This window comes from Megascapheus bottae, chromosome 24 (assembly GCF_031878675.1).
Source record: "Megascapheus bottae isolate mThoBot1 chromosome 24, mThoBot2.hap1, whole genome shotgun sequence".
NCBI classification, from domain to species: domain Eukaryota; kingdom Metazoa; phylum Chordata; class Mammalia; order Rodentia; family Geomyidae; genus Megascapheus; species Megascapheus bottae.
In genome coordinates, this window is record NC_143532.1 from 13693653 (window position 1) to 13707821 (window position 14169).

A 14169-nucleotide genomic window follows, 5' to 3' on the forward strand; every position below is an offset into this window, starting at 1 on the left:
CAAGGTCACTCAACTGGGACAGGAGACCAGAATCCAGTTTCTTCAATCTCACTCCAAAACCTCCTGTGTTCTTTTAAGTGATGAGTTTTCTTTCCTCCCCATAGTGACTCCAGAGAAAAGTCAATTTTCAGTGGTGGTGGTTGTTTGCTGAAAGGAGCAATTCCCTTTCTCTGTCTCTAATTTTCCTCCAACTAATTGCAAATTAGTGGTAATTTTCAAATGAAAAGAGGGATCCTGCATGCCATCCATTTGTGCTTACCAGCAAGACCCTGGACCTGTGACAGCTCGGTTGCCATGGCAACCCTGCCTCCAGGACTTCCTGGGATCCTTGGCAGAGCTGCCTGCACTCTGGAGGTGGGGCCCACTGGCCCTTCCTTTGCTCAAATGCCCCCACATTGCTCTTCTAAGAACTTCAGTGTCTAAGGAAGCACCGTGCTTCCTACTCACTGTTCTCTTTGATGTCCTCTGGTTTGGAGGAATTCAGGATTTAAATAATAGGAAGAAGATGAGGCAGGAAAGTTGATAAAAAAAAGAATTCACAATAAATAAAAGGAGGGGGGAACTTGAGACAGAACAAATGCTACATTCCCTTCAATGGGGAAATCATTGATCTTCTCAATTCACTCTCATGCCTGGTTGCATCTTCCCTGATCCATGACCTAGGAGATGTCAAAGGTTCCATGTTCAGTAGCACTGGCAAATCTCATGCATGGAAGTGGTGTCATGGTAAGATATCTGTGCAGCCTGACCCCAGTCCTGTAGGGCCTCCCAGAAGAGGATCCTAGATCCAGAAGATAGAGAATCTTTGCAAAGCATTGTTTTATTTTGTTTTGTTTTTGTGGTTGAGTGTATGTTCTCAATTCATGACAAATATTTCCTGAATATCTGATGTTAGAAAATTGTTGACTGCTATGATGTAGGGATGAGGGTCAACTGCATTTGCAGCTGCAGGGACAGGACCTGAGTCTTGAGAAGAATTAGCACATCGGTGGAGAATTAAAGTAGGAATACATAAACCCCAGATAGAGTGGTTATAAAATCATCGGGTGGGGGGATGGGAGGGAGAAAAAGGAGGGGAGGGATGAGTTTATGGAACACCCAGTAATCAGTAGGATTGGGATACAGGAGATTGAATTGTGGACTTTTGGGGTGGAGAATAATTCACATCCAACCATTTCTTTTCACAAATTGCAATGAAAAAAAATTTTGAGCAATCCAGATTTGGACCCCATGGGGAGACAGGTTCCTTAGATCTTGTAAACATGGAATAAAGAACATAACTAGCATGAACTTCATGTTACCACCAGAAAAGCCATGCACAAGGGTGGGGTCAAGGTCACAGCGTTCTTGGTCTAGGGACATCACATCTGAACCTGCACTTGTGGCTCAGCTCTGTGAGCTGCTGAGGGTTGAAAAACTGAGGGCTAGTGGTGTGGCGTGGCTGCTGTGCTGGGTCCACTGAGGCTGCAGGAAGTAGACAGCTTTGTGATCAATCCCAGTGCCTGGAAGTTGATGTTCTCTGGAGCTGAAAAGGAGCCACTGCTCAGAGTGGACTTGGGTACAGCTGACTTTGGCTGTGCTCTGGGTGAGGCAGGGGCCTTGGTACATGAGGTGCTCTAGAGAAGATCTGTAGCCTTAGCAGCATGCTTGGTGTGCCAACACAGGAGAAAGTACCTGCCCAGCTCAGCGTGTACCTACAGCGATTCCAGCCTGACGACTATCAGCGCCTTCTAGAACCAACAGTTTCAAGAGAGGCCACAAGGGACCAAGCACTGACAGCAGCCTGGGCTCCAGTGTCACTGCCTAGAAGGGATGGGGATTCTGGGTCCAGCATGGCACACATTTGGGCTCATGGTGCCCATCCTCTTTCAACAGGGTCTCCTCTCCATCAAAAAAAAAGAAAAGAAAAGAAAAGAAAAGATTTCCCCCCCACGGCATTTGAAGTAGTGTTTGGACCATGAATGAAAATGAGGTGGGGAAACCCTGAAGAAAACGATATAAATCCACTTGTAGATTTCCAAAGCGGAGACCAAACTTGTTCATGGGACAGATGGCTGAGGACATTGCAGCTTTTCTACTAGACAGTGTCTGTTAGGTCATAGTCATAATGGGCCCCTGACTGAGTCCTCCTCTGCTGAACTACTGCTCATGCTCTTCTTCTCTGATTCTATACACACTGTACTGCATCTTTTAAAACACTATTATTCACTGAGGTTAAAACTCATGCATGGTAGACTGCAATACATCTTTTTTTTTTTTGCTGTTCCTATGTTTTAATATTGGAATGTATTTTTTTCATATATTTTTTTCATTGTAATTAATAGAAGGGTTACATTATATTTGCCAGATAGAAGGTACATTAATTCACATACGTTGATACCCTTTCTCGTGTCTTGGTCCCCATTTCCCTCCCCCCCACCCCACCCCTCATCTTGTTCCCCCCCACTTTTTCTTGGTAAATATATCATCATGTAGACAAAACCCTAACAAGACATAGAATGTTCCCATCTTCCAGAAAGTTCCTCTCTCCTTTTCCTACAATCCTTGTTCCCTAGAGGTAGCCACTATAGGAATGATGTTTATACTGTTGTTGAACTTCCTGTAAGTGGAAAGGATTTCTTTCTGGTCTATCCCTTTGGTTTTGTTGTTGTTCCCCTGGAACAAGCAGGGTATCTACCAGAACATTTTTCTCCTTTTCCCAAATTTGTTTAGGGGAGGTTGCATTATGCAGGAGCAGGGATCATGTCATTTCCTCCAAGGAGCTACCCTCTACCTCACTCAGTGCCATGCAGACTGTCCAGAGGGGACAAGGAGCTAGGAGGTCAGAGGGCTGTCGTAAGCAGCACCTTGGCAGAGCTTAAGTAAACAGCTCAGGTCTGGACCTATGTTGCCTTTCAATCCGTCCTTAGAAAAATGGAGGTCACACAATTGTCCCTCTATGGGAACGAGACAGAGGTGGTGCTCGCTAAATTTGTAGCAAGGTGCTTGGCTCTTAGAAAGTCCTCTGTTTAATAGTTTAAAGAAACACAGAATCTGAGCACTGGCTCATTACTGTAATTCTAGTTATTTGGGAGGCTGAGATTGAGATCTGAGGATCACAGTTCAAAGTCAGCCTGGGAAGGAAAGTGAGTGAGACTCATCTCTAATTAACCAAAAGTAAGCCAGAAATGGAGCTGCGGTTGAAATGGTAGCGTACTGGCCTTGAGTACAAAAGCACAGGATATTGCTCAGGCTGAGAGAGAGAGAGAGAGGGAGAGAGAGAGAGAGAGAGAGAGAGAGAGAGAGAGAGAGAGAGAGAGAGAGAGAGAGAACACAGAGTTACATGGGTGTCAGAGGCTTGGTGGAAGATCTTATTCAACAGCAAAGGAAAACATGGCAGGTGCATTCTCCTATTCTGCACAGAAGATGGAAAATGGTTATTTTAAATAATACTTATGAGAGGCTTAGTAAGCAATGGAAACTATTTTAAGTACTTTGTGTAAATATTTCCTTTTGATTCTCACAGTTCTGGCAACATATGAATGACTACAGCACAGAGAGAGTAGCAATTTGTAAGCAATCTTACAAGTAGCCAGGGTCCAAGGACTTCATACTGGGGAATCTCCTGACCAACATTGGCTTTTTGCGGTTGGTCTATATGAGGTGTGGGAGGAGGGCATAGTTCTGGGGTTTAAACCCCAGAAAATGGTGAGCTGATCAGTACCTAGATCACCTACCTCAAAATATTCTTCATAATCACAAGTCTGAACTTAGTTCTTTTAAATAACAAGAGAGGTAAAAAAAAAAAATCAGGGATGAGATTTGTAGCCAAGCAATCAACTGGAACAAATCTTTCTTCACAAATGGGGTTTATACTTAAGGAGAAGAATAGTACACAGTCTGAATAGCCACATTTAGAATTAATCAGAGACAAAGTGTTCCTTGAGCATGGCATTCAGGGTACTTGTATTTGCATTAAAAAAAGTGCAAGATCAGGTTTTGCTAAAAGCAGATGACAGTTGCTGGCTGTAACTATTTTCTAGAATGTTCATTGTAATTTTAGGTAGCATCAGGAGGATGCACTGCTTAAGAACTAGGCAGGTTGGAATCTGGTCCCATTCAAGGGGCTTGCCAAGGAGATTGACAGGTGCTGTCTGTATCCTGCTTTCTAAGGTTGGTTGTTCTTACCTGGTCTGGAGAAAGTGTTTTTCTCCCCCATCTTTGAGCTTTTAGTCTTTACATAGGGAATCTTTATCCTGCAGTTGTTGGTTGGGGTGAAGTCATTCTGTGAGGTTTTGTCTGTCTGCCTGCCTGCCTGTCTGTCTGTGTTTAAGTCTCCCTGGCCAGGCCTGGCCACTTGGCCTGGCTGCTGTTAACCCTGCTTCCCACTCGCCATGCAGTCTTCTATCTTCTCCCTCCCTATAAATACCTCTCCCTAACTTAATGGCAGCTGCTATTCTCTGTTCTGATGGAGTCAGCTTGCTAGTCTCTCTGGCATTAAATGCTTCTTCCCCTCATGGAGTATGGTGTACTTTATCTAACATTGGTGTTGTGATTGAGATTCTGGGCTTTCTTGGTGGTTTTGCTCTTCCCCTCTTGGGGAATCTGAGTTATTCTAGGGCCTAGGGCTGGGTCTAAGCCCACCCAGGCAACCCAGGTTAATTCCCCCTGCCCCTAGCAGTACTTCCTACATTCAGCACACAGTGATCCACGCTCTCTTCAGTGGTGACTGGTTGGAGCTCAGAGGATAAAAAAAACTCAGAGCCAAGTTCTGGGTGCAGGAGGCCTCAGCTGCCAACTGGTCATTATAGGCCAAGGGATTCAAAACCTGTAGATGATGACCTCTCTTATTTCCCTTAAGTGTTTTAGGGACCCACAGCTATGGATGATCTCCCTCTTGCTGCTTGCTCCCTCTATTAGTTGACTAGACACCCCCAGTGATGTTTGTGGGGGCTCTAGCATCAACTCTGTGCTCTCACCAAGGAAGGGGCCCAACCTAAAATCCTGACAGATCCCTCTCTGCCTGGATAATTATTGCAAGTGCACCAAAAAATGGAGTGAGATACAGACAACAAAAAAAAAAACTCAAAGAAAACAAAATGTTCAGACTTTTCTGTTTTCTTCAAGCTTTCTTTTCTTCACTCTCAACCCTCCCTGTGCAATTTCTGTTTTCCAGCACAGATTCTCTCTCGCCCTGATAACCTCCAGATTAAATATCATTTCTGTCTCTCTCTTTGCGCTAAAAATCATTTGCTGTTAAATCACCTCCCTTCCAGCCAAAATTTTTCCCAATGAAATGAGTGGTTGTTAGCCCAAGCCTTTTTTTCCATCCTTGCTAAAAAGCAAACAACATCTCTCCCTCACTCAAGCTTACCAAGCTGGCAGCTTTGTAGTTTATCACAAACTTTGCTAAGGTCACTGACAACCTTAAGGTTTATCAGTAGCTGTACTGATTTGCTGTATTAGCCAGAAAGTCATGCTAACAACATTGTTAATGAGATAAAGAAGCAGAAAGAAAAAAGGGATGTGTTCAGTTTTATAAGACAGAGCCTATAAAACACTATAAAGAAAGACTTTGGAAAGAGAATTGAGGAAACAGAAGAATGGTTTCCTTTAGATTAGAAGGGATTTGGAAAGTAAGAATTGTCTTAAATGCTTGCTCAGAAAGGAAAAATTAAGACAAATTACAGAGCGTTCAAGTCAGCCACAGATGGTGCGAGCAAGTAGAAGATGGTGTGAGTGTGAATTGAGCTTTAAGACAGAGCTTATCTGTAAAAGACCCCATGGCATCTACAATGCCTGTGAAGAGCCTGAGACCAGGGCCGTACCTGACGCCGATGCACCTAACACAGAGGCAGGTGAGACCTTAAAACTCTTCAGTGAAAATAGCATTGCTCATCTACCCCACTTAACCTTGTCAGTCTTTTACCTGATCTCACCACTTCTTTGCCTGAGGTTTCTCTTTAACAGCTCTCACTCAGGACACCATCAAGGAATAAGTGAAGGCCATCCCATGACTGCAGGCAAACAGGAGACTTCACCTACACTTCCTGCCTTGCCCAGCACATACCCAGACCCTGAGGATCCCAGTGATTCCTGAACACTCCAGGTCAGCAGAAAGTGGCTAGAAAAGAACATGATGCCTTTAGCTCTGGTGGCTTTGGGGCCTCAGCTACGCTAGGACTCATTATTTCCTGGCTCATGCCACTCCTAGGCGCTCTAATTGCCCTACTAACAATGGAATTTTTGCTACCCTGTCTCTATAGGAAGTGCTTCTGGAATGAACCAGAATCCTCACCAACCAAACCAGAAGCTCCTACATGGTGTGTATGGAGGCCACAGTCAACTTTCCACCCACGAGTATGATGGATACCCGGATGTTCTGGAGGCCACCCTGCAGAATCTCTCTTTTGCAGCAGCTTCAGCAGAGGGACCACTGCCTCTTATCCCAGCCGATGACAAAGACAAGTTTTTTTTTTTTAAAGGGTGGAATGTTAGCTGGGGTGAAGTCATTCCATGAGGGCTCACACTCCAGTGACCAAGGTTCTGCTTGGCTGTGTCTCAAGGTCACCCTGGCTCTGCCTGGCCACCTCCAGCTCACAACGTAGTCCCTCATCTTGCAGGCTCCCTCGTGTTAGGACCCCTCCCTAGCTTTATGGCAGCTGCTGTTTTCTGTCCTGATGGAGTCAGCCTGCCAGTCTCCCTGGCATTAAACTTTCCCCCACCCCCTCTTGGATGTGTATGGTGTACTTTATGTAGCTGAGACATCTAACAGCAGGCACCTCTAAGGACTTGCACCAGACTATGGAAGCCACATATCCACACGATGTCCCTTAAAATGCATTACATTAGTCTATAACCAAAAGCGTTTCATTTGTTCCTTTTGGGATCTCAATTGGTATTCACTGGGGAGAATAATGAGATAGCTAAAATGAATCCCTTGCTAGGGCAAGGAATATGTGAGGCCGTCTGCTCATGTCAATGTCTCCTTTCTTCGGTTTGTGTGAAACATCAGAAAAGATCTCTTCATTGTTTTTCTCTTTGCTTAAACTAACATACCATTCCACAGGAAGAGACATTGGTAGCTTCCTGTCTTTTCCAGGATCATATGTCTCTTCTATCAATCTAATAGTCTAACTAATAAACTTGCTACCTAATAAAATTCCTATGGGGTAAATTTCTGATGATGACAACCATGCTGTTATTCTTTCTGACAAGATAAGTATCTAAAACCTGCTAGGTGCTAGATATTATGTTAAATTCTAGGTGTAGGGACTATAGATGATAGTTAATGATTACTTATCATATAAATAAATGAAGTGGCTTCACAAAAACTGAGAGAGGAATCTCCAGACCCATCAGTCCATTTTATAGATGTGGGAACAGAGGCTTGGGAAAGTGAAGGGTTTCAAAGATGAACATTAGAAACACAATCCACTTATGTCAAGGGCCTTATAGGGACTCAGATTCCTTTATCTCAAACTGTGAGCTTGTAGAAAAGGTCAACCATAGAAGGATTTGCCTTGACTTGTAATTTATTTGCAGATCCAAGCCTGTGGGATTGATTCTGAATTTATGATGCATGCTCAGGTCTTTCGTGACTTGTGCTCTTGGAATTTCATTAGGCTGACCTGTAATTGTTGTGGTAAATGTTTATACATCTATAAATTATTATTAGGCAAGTGGGACAAGGTCAACCTTTATCTTTTAAGGTGCCGGGAACAGAATCCAGAGATTTCCCTGGAGACAAAGGGGTTGGGATCTGATTAATTATGGACTGTGTTGGTGTCGTATTGACAACACTATTTCTTGTTGTTAATTTTGAAGCCCTGCATGGGTCATCTTCCCTGAGCATGAAAAATTATTACCCTTTTACTGATTGTTCTGCAAGTGATTCAATTTTAAATCACTAATGACTATTGATAGCTGACTTTACTTTTAGTCAGGGAGCAAAGGCTAAGATACCTTTGGGGTATCAGACTGACTTTTATTTTACTATACTTCTTTCTATTTAGGCTATTACTTCTTCTGTCTATTCAGGGTATCCTATACCAATGGAAACAAACTGTGATAATGGTGAAGAATATCTTCCAAATGGAAAGCACAAGTATAACTAAACTCCCACTATGCCCTTTATATATCATGCCATCTGATGCAACTACATAGGCTGGTTTTATTATTCTTTCTTTTGAGTTATTGGAAGTTTGGAGTTCGTGTTACTGTGAAGAATTCCTGTCTAAGTAAGGTACAAGGAGATGCACAAGGGCACAAACCTACTTTGTTCCTTACAAATGTAGTCTTAGTGCTAAGTCTTCTATCTAGGTTCTGAGAACCAGGTTGAAAGATGCAAACTAAATATCTGGATTCACAGAGAGTTTGGAGATCAAGTCATCAGCTGATACAGAACTTTGCTAGAGGTAAAATTATCAGTAGCGAAATAGCCTTGATCTCAACTTGTCTCCTTCTTGGGATAGCAAAGAACTATATGAGTTTTGCAATCTGACAATATTCAAGAACTATCCTTCTACTAACCTCCCCAGTTTGGGGCAATTCTTTTATTTTCATGCCTAATCTGAAACTCCAGGTCAGATATTGTATCATTTATCATCTCTGAAGCTTTAGCAGTTAGTTGACATACAGTAAGATGTTAGGGTACTCCAGAGAGACAGAATCAAAATGAATAGACAGATAGAAATATATACAAATTTATTGACCCTTGAGAGTGTAAAGGCCAAAATGGGGCTCTGGGAAGCCATTGGTGAAGCTAGAGTCTAAACTTGCAGTTTGAGGATAAGGGAGGCAGTCGTGTGGACCCAGTCTGAGTCTGTAGACTTAAGAACTAGGAGAGTGAATGTCCAAAGGAAGGAGAGGATAGATACTCAAGCTCAAGCTAAGGGAACAAATAGGCCCCTTCCCCTACCAATTATTTCTCTGAATGGATTAGAAAATGTCCCCTAAACCTATGAGGGAAACCTACTTTACTCAGTTCATGGATTCAGGTCTTAATTCCTTCCAGAAATATCCTCACAGATGCACTCAAGAATAATGTTTTGCCAGAATTCTGGGCATCCTGTAGCCCAATCATTTGGATGCATAAAATGAGCCACTGCAGTAGGTTCATCACAAAATCTGCTGAAGAAGATATGGATATGAGAATCCCTGTCTCTCTGTGCTTATAAATAGAGCCATCTCAAGTTGGAACATCCTGCATATGAATGTGTGTATATATGGATGGATGGATGTTCACATATGCACATACCACATTGTTAAATATATATGAATATATTTCCATGTTTTCAAACTCTCCTCATTTCCTTTTTAGATAATTTCACAACTGACAGGAAAAAAAGGAAGTGAGTAAGAGAGTGGCTCTGTCCTATGGAAAACTAAATTAGAGGCCAGTATTTTCTGAAGCTTCTAAAAAGAATTAAATAGGACCCCTGAAAACTATTTTTCGTAAAGTCTGAAACTCAAGATCAAAGGATCCCTCTGTATTTTATGGAAATCTGGTATGCATTTCCCTGGCTTTATCAGTTACACTAGGGGTTTCCAGAGGATAATTATTGGTATTTAAGCTTTTCTCTTTGGGAACACTAAGGCAGGTTCTTTCTACAGCTCAGTCCACCTCATGGGGCTTTTGCCTTATTAGTGGAAAAATCACAGGGTTGGGCTTCTTATTCTGACTTCCTTTCTCCTCTTTCTGACTCACCCTTCTTTGTCCAACCTACCCCTTAAAGTATAGATGTCCTTTGTTAACTTAAACTGTAGCAAATCAATACTCAAGTTCAATGCCTCATCCATGATTACTTACTGTATGTGGTACAGGACTGTGTGTGTGTGTGTGTGTGTCTGTGTGTGTGTGTGTGTGTGTGTGTCTGTGTCTGTGTCTGTGTATTAGTCCTGGGGCTTGAACACAGGTCCTGGGCATTGTTCCTGAGTTTCCTTTGCTCAAGGTTTGCACTCTACTACTTGAGCCACGGCCCCACCTATGGATATTTTGGTGATTAATTGGAGATGAGAAGAGTCTCAAAGAATTTTTTTTTTTGCTGGAGCTGGCTCTGAACTGTGATTCTCAGATCTCAGCCTCCTGAGTAGCTGAGATTACAGGTATGAACTACCAGCATCAGGCTGGACTTTTTCTATTTAATCTCCCAGCAAAAACATTTTACTCAATCTAGCTCCTACCTTGTGTCCATCACTTGCTCAAACATTAGCACTGAATGAATGGCCAGAAATCAGCTGTCAGAATCAAGTGGGCTGATGGTGGGGGGAGGCGGTAGGGAAGATTCATTATCCTCAGTAGTTTCAAACCTCCATTTGCATCTTGGTATATGTAAGGGGAAACTACTATAGGGCAGAAAATAGGATGGAGGAAGTTAAAACAGCTAAAGAAAGATCAACATCTTTTATTGTTGGCTGGGTGGTGCTTTAATACCCCTTTTGGAATCATGGATGATTCCACACAAGGGTGCCTCTAGCTGTGTGAGAAAGCCTTCCTTCTCTTGGCCTCAGTGTTCTCAAGGACTCCACACCATACCTATTTTCTTTCCTGAGATTTGAGGCTCTTTTCTCTAAAATGTAGGGCCGGAAGGTCCCTAAATAGCCTCTGAGTTCTTAAATGTCATCAACTTCGGAAAATTCAGCTAACTCCTCCCCAGACTGCTGAATGCTTTGAAAGTAATTTACAATAACTTCCCTGTGACGATTTCAAATCATCAATGTAAACTGTTTAACTTCTTTCAGGTATTGATGGCTCACATCTATAATCCTATCTACTCAGGAGGCTGAAATCTGAGGATCATGGTTCATAGCCAACTCTAGTCAGGAAAGTCTGTTACCTCCAATCAACTACCCCCAAAACTGGGAAGCTGAACTGTGGAGCTGGTAATGGAGTTGTGACTCATGTGGTAGATTGCTAGCCTTGAGCACAGAAACTCAGGGACAACACACAGGCCCTGAGTTCAAGCCCCAGGTTTCACACACACACACACACACACACACACACACAATTGTTTAATTTTCCTCCCCTCCAGAGACAGGACATTTGTCTTGGAAACTTGAATCAGCATGAAATTATGATTTCCTGAAAAAATATAGGACTAGAGGCATGGCTTAGTGGTAGAGCACCTGTCTAACAAACACAAGTTTCCAAGTGTAAGCCCCAATACTGCAAACCAAAAACAATATATTAAGGTAGACATGACACAATGTGATGATGAAGGCCATATAACTTCCAAACTCTTTACTACAAGGCTATATCTGGGATCTCTGAGACCAACTTAGATGGGGAAAAGCCCTTTGCTCCATTTGACTGCCACAGGTAGCCCAGCCTTCCCAGTTGTCACTCAAGGTGTAGCCATGACCAAAATGAACCCTTCAAATATTCAGTCTCATTCTCACCTCCAGGTGAGGTCCCAACATTATAGACCAGAGGCAATCCATTCTTTCTGTTTCTTGTCTGAATTTATCACTTCCTGCATCTGCATACATGTTAAGTTGTGGGTAATAATTCTTTTGGGGTGGTTTATTACACAACTGTAGGGAAGTGGTCACCCTTAGAGGGATTTATCCAATGAAGCTTAGAGGGACTGTTGGGAACCTTTACATGCTTCAATTTATCAATTTACCATAGTCACTCTGGGACTATGTATTCCCATTTGACAGAAAGGAAAGGAGAGGCTCAGAAGAATTGAGTCACTTGACAGGATTTGGAGTTACATACAAGTCATATACTTAACCCCTGTGTCATCCTGTTTTTCAGGATTATCTCCCCAACCTAGGAATCTGTCTCTAAGGAAATCTTAAACATTTCAAACCATCTGGATCTACGTTTCTCATCTATTTCTCTCTGTCCTGCCAAACATCAAAAGGGTTTTGAAGATTGTCATGATGCTCATTTGTGCAAAAAGCATTTGTGAGAGAACTTGTACTTCTAGAAAGCTCCTGAAACTCTTCTTCCTTAGTGCCATTCTATTTTGAGATATAGTCTTCATGTTTCAAAAAGAAATTCAATACAGTTTTGTTCCCATAGTATGTATGCCTCTTTCCTCTGTCTTTTGGCAAAATCCTGAAGTCTTCAGGTTGTATGAATCTTAATCTCAGCATCACATCCATTTCCATCTCAGAGGTCAGGCCAGACAGAGCAATGAGCCCTGAATGTATTGAACTGCATCTTGGAGGTAATTATACCTTCTTCTTTTCAGTAAATTCCTATTAGTTGGTAAAAGGTTTCATTTTCAGTAGGCTCTGTGATCAGCATGTAATTCAGCGCAATCTCTATAGCCTAGGTCGATACCTGAGTGTAGCAACAAAGCCCTTAGTACCAAGATCTCCTTCCTATACCCTCCCACCTCTTCTCCTACCAACCACACTCCAGGTTGCTATGTTCTTTATATAACTTCCTTCTGCTCCTTCTCCTCCTCCTCCTCCTTCTTCTTCTTTCTTCTTTCTTCTTCCTGCTTGTTGTGGGATTTGAACTCAAAGCCTGGTCTCTGTCCTTGTGCTCTTTTCCTCAAGGCTAGTGCTCTACCACTTTAAGCTACTCTACCACTTCTGGCTTTCAGGTGGTTAATTGGAGAAAAGGGTCTCACATACTTTCTTGCCTGGGCTGGCTTTGATCCTCAGATCTCAGCCTCCTGAGTAACTATAATTAAGAGACATGAGCCACTAAGGCCCCATCTATACAATCTTCTTAATGCTTCCTGTTTCCATTGTCCCTATTTTGTCCTTGCTGGGCCTTCGGACATTTCGTTTCCCATCTGTTTTTTACCTGTCCTCATTTCTAAGCATCTTGCCTAATCTGGAACCTGGCCATCTCCAGTGGTCTCCATAATCCACTGTCCTCAGCACAGCTAGTAAGATCTCCTAGGATACAAACACCCAACTTCCTGCTTAGAGAATTAGCAGGGATTCTTCACGGTGGCAGAAGTCACTGTGAAAAGTGATTGACATCCCCCCTGCTTTTGTGCTACCCCATAGTCTAGTAGTCCCCTGGAAGTAAGAGTTCTGTTATTTACCCTTATGTTCTTGGCAAGCTACACCGTTCCTGCTGTAGAGATTTAATTGCGATTGTGTGTGGATCAATTCAGTGTGGAAGGCTGTAGGAGATCATGGCTAGACAGAACATGCCACCTATCTCTAGGTCTGAACCTAAGGAAAGAATCTGGACATACACCCATAACATACCTTGAGAGATTCAGGACTTGGCAGGTGGACTGGATGTGGAGACGAGAATCATGGTGGAGTTCCATGTGAAAAACCAAAAGGTGATTAGGAAGTTGAAGTCTGGAAGAGGGAGAGCATATCCTTCTTCCACAGAGAAGAATACTCCTGAGGAAAATCCCAGTTCGGTCCCTTAGCACCTGAGTGAACTTAGGTAAGTAACTTAACATCTAGGAGACCAAGTTTCATATTCTGTACAGTAGGTGACACTGATTTCATGTGGCTCTGGAGAGAAGGAAATGGATTCTGTGTAAAGAAGTTCACATATTACAGGTGGATTATAAAAATATTTGCTATCACTCTCTGGGAAAATCTGAACTTCCTTCTTGGTAGCAACATCTCATCCTTATCCCTGGGGCATGGAAGCCTCTTTCCCTTTTTTCCCTTATGAAGAGGACTTCTGACTTTTTCCTGGCACTGTAAAATGCCGCCCTCCCCTCTCCTTTCTCCTGAACAGTGATTTTCACATCCTTGGCTTTTTGTGAGCTCTTGACATATGTTAATGTTTGGGAAATCAGCCTGGAACAGAGCAGGGAGCCCTTCCAAACATGAGCCTGGAGGCAACAAATAAATTATGTTGCAGGGATGGTTCTGTCGCCTGCACGTTCAAACTTGACAAAGAAAACAATCCTTTTTGTGTTGGATACCTTGGAAAGGGTGGGCCTCCTCATCTTGGGGTCAGAGTTCCATTCGTGCTGCCTGGGAGGAAATTGCCATTCCAGGCACCTGGTGTCATGTGCCCAGCACTGTACCAGGCCTTTAATGCCCAGATTACAGATTGAAATGGCAGTTTAGCAAGGTTAATTAACGTGCTCATATTTGGCCTACAAAATACATAGTCAAAATCAGATTTTAAAGCAGACCTGCTAGATTTTCATGCCTGGTGTGTGTGTGTGTGTGTGTGTGTGTGTGTGTGTGTGTGTGTGTGTGTGTGTGTATGCGTTGGTCCTGGGGCTTGAACTCAGGGCC